We start from the raw sequence: 3,320 nt of genomic DNA, 5'->3' as shown, positions 1-3,320 counted from the left end.
ACTTTGCGGGGTTTGAGATTTGAAGCACATCGATGTATGAACAACTGGTTGTGAAGTTAAATCCAGAAGGATTTATATATGACCATTAGCCACGCATCACTGAACTTCTGGATTTAAATATGAGTTTTAACCTCTGATTATTTTTATAAAGCACATTTGCATTAGCTTTGATTAATTGCATGTCCACTAACGAATCTACTGAGGATGTTGATTTACAGCTCTTCAGCTTCAGAGTTTAGTTACAATCAAAACAAAAATGAGAGATAAATCAAGTTTATGTTCCTCAAATCCAGTTGTTATGAATGCTGGGATATTCTATTTTTCTCCTTATTATGTGACCATATGCTTTTTCCTTCTTAATAAATGTAGTGGATTGAAAAAATGCATCTTAATAAATCATATTTCTGAACCCTGAAATTACCTCTTGACTTCTTAACTTTTCCACTCAGCCAGACCTGCTGTTATAGTCTTCTCTGATCTCTAATCACTTGAACTTCTCTTAGTCTGTTAGAATATGAAGCCTATTGGGGTTTATTTCTTTCCCAGGCCATCCTGGACCAATCTCACAGCTAATCATTTCACTGGTTTTCTCCCTACGACTTTTCATTTATTCAATCTCCTCCTCATTTTCTTCTGATGACCCCTTTTTAGCCATAACCCAATTTTGACCAATCTACCCATCTCTCCTTTTCCTGGACTGGGAAGTGCTGCAGGAGAAGACCTTATGATCCCTGTAATTACATCCATCACACATTTATGATTGTGGTTTGGCTTAACTTCAATCTCTAACCCTGTCCCCAACTCTGTTAATTCTCACTCACAGCATGCAATGCATGCCATACAATCTATTTTATTGAGACAGTACTGATCACCAAAAATGGACTTTTTAGACCCTATAGAACTTTCCATCACAAAGAGTGAAACTGAGTGTATGACATTTAAAAAAAATAAATAGAAGTTTAGTGTGATTCTGGAAAGGAATGTAGACTGGCAGAACAATCTAAATATATCAAAATATAAGAAACAACCTCACAAACTAAGTAATGTTAGAAATAAGTGACATCTTTTGTTTTTAACAAAAAACTATATCAACTCACTCTTTTTGATAAAGTAGCTTCCCAAAGGGGTACATGTTAACAATTCTGCAATAGACATATATTGAATATGAACAATTAAGTAAATTGATGTTCAATGTCAAGAGACATGTTTCCCACTATTGGAGTGAGAGGTTATAGATAAGGGATAGGAGAAGGCTAGAATGACCCATGTGGTAATGGATGAGAGTTTAGACATCAGTATGAGATTATGTATAGCTTAATCTCAATACATATGGTTACATACAGATTATATGAGTATGTATCTGCTTGCAAATATGTATACATGTATGCATGTATCAGAGATACATACATATTCCAACCCATAATTGGAGCCCTGAGTTATAAATAAAACTTTCCCTGGAGGAACATTAGGAGTACATTCCAGACAGAAAGAAAAACCAACATTATTGAAAATTGATGTCATAAACTTCATTTTTCATCATCCCCTCCATAATCAAATTTCAAACAATACTGTTTCAATAGAAATTCTGTTACAGTTAGCACTGATTATTTGCTAATTACCAGATCTCATGAGTTATCACCCATCCTAAATTCACTTGAAGGACAAAAGTGACTTTAGCAGTGTTGATTGTGTGTGTATGTTTGTAAATTCAAGCTAATCTCTTCTTAACATTTTTGCTTCTTTTTCTTGTTTTTTAAATTTTTTTTTTTTTTTAAATAGGGGAGAGTGCAAACACAGTCCCCCCTACTGTCACAAATCATGCAGTAGAGTTTCCCACATTTGGGGAAATCTCAGGGGTCAGCACATCCAGAGTACAAAGCATAAGCCTTGTTTTGGGAAAACCACTTTTGTGATCATAGTATCTCCCCTGCTAGGTAAGTATGCTTTTTTTTTTTTTTTTTCCCTTTGAGACAGAGTCTCAAGCTGTCACCCTGGGTAGAGTGCTATAACGTCACAGCTCACAGCAACCTCAAACTCTTGGGCTTAAGTGATTCTCTTGCCTTAGCCTCCCAAGGAGCTGGAACTACTGATGCTCACCACAACATCTGGCTATTTTTTGTTGCAGTTGTCAGTCTTGTTTAGCTGGCCCAGGCCAAGTTCAAATCTGCCAGCCTCAGTGTATGTGGCTAGTGCGTCTCCGATCAGAGGCTCCAAGAACACTTTCACGGTAACCACTGTGCTATGGGTGCCAAGCCTCAATTCTTTTTCTTTAGTGAACATACGAAGGTTTTCAAGATCTTCTTCAACCAATTAGTTTCTTATTAAAAATATCTCATTTTCTAGACTCTAAAATCACCCATTTCTTTATTTTTCTGTATTTAGGTTCTAGTTTCTTCATTTAGGAGACTTTTTGCTTTTAATCAGCAAATAAATTAAAATAATTTTTTATCAAATTCAAGCCAGAATATCTTGAGTTATAAAAGGATGCACAACTTTGTTGTAGTGTAGTGATTTTCATATAAGCAGAAATCCTACATTTGAGTTATAAGATTTTTTATTGGCACTTACTAATGCAATTTGGAAGAATTAGTGGATCAAACAAGATGTGGAAGGATGCTATCCCACTCTCAGTAAAAGTCATAACAACATTCATTTAACTTCATAAAAAAGAAAGTCCTTTTGCCCTCTTGTTACAGCACCCTAATAAAATGAGCCATAGATTAAGTTTTCGTCATTGATACTATGTAGGTTAGAAACTATGGTATAGAAATATGGCAGAATTTCTCTATACCCCTAAATGAATTAATGGACATAATGCCCTCAAAGACACAGGCTGATGGGATGTGCCCTTACAGTATCTCTAGAATGATAAAACCTTACACACTTAATCTCCATTGAATTATTCCTACTACTCCCCACCATGACTACAGTGGGCCAAAAAGGAAAGAATAGGCTTTCATTTTAATTCTGTTGAGTGAGTTTGCATCCCTTGTGTAGTTTCTGTTTATGGAGTAAAAATAGCATCTCAATTTTTTTATTCTAAATTAAGGAAGCAGTCATTAGTAGATAAATACATCTATCTGTCTTTCTATTTCTATATTATTTCTTTGCATATCGCTCCTAATTTCTAGATCATTTTCCCCAGTATTATTATATACAGAATGCCTCCTTTCATTTTTCTCTTGTAGAAGCTGCAAATTCAATATGTCCAGAGCAAAATATATTCTTTTCTGTTCTTCCCACCCAAACAAAACAAAAACTGAAACACACAAAAGGCTATATTTTTCTCCTGCATTTCCATCACAATCATATCACCATAT

At 35.0% G+C, this 3,320-nt stretch overlaps 1 non-coding gene across 1 annotated transcript; it reads right to left on the bottom strand.

Annotated features, from left to right (window-relative positions):
• Positions 1–1,776: 1,776 nt before the first annotated feature.
• Positions 1,777–1,942, bottom strand: LOC111728493. The gene has a single exon (XR_002775767.1). It is a non-coding gene; the product is annotated as a U1 spliceosomal RNA (small nuclear RNA).
• Between the last annotated feature and the right edge of the window lie 1,378 nt (positions 1,943–3,320).

Source organism: Otolemur garnettii, unplaced genomic scaffold, assembly GCF_000181295.1.
Source record: "Otolemur garnettii isolate 467f Iridium unplaced genomic scaffold, OtoGar3 scaffold00162, whole genome shotgun sequence".
Taxonomy (NCBI): Eukaryota; Metazoa; Chordata; class Mammalia; order Primates; family Galagidae; genus Otolemur; species Otolemur garnettii.
This window is presented reverse-complemented; position numbering and strand designations above follow the sequence as displayed.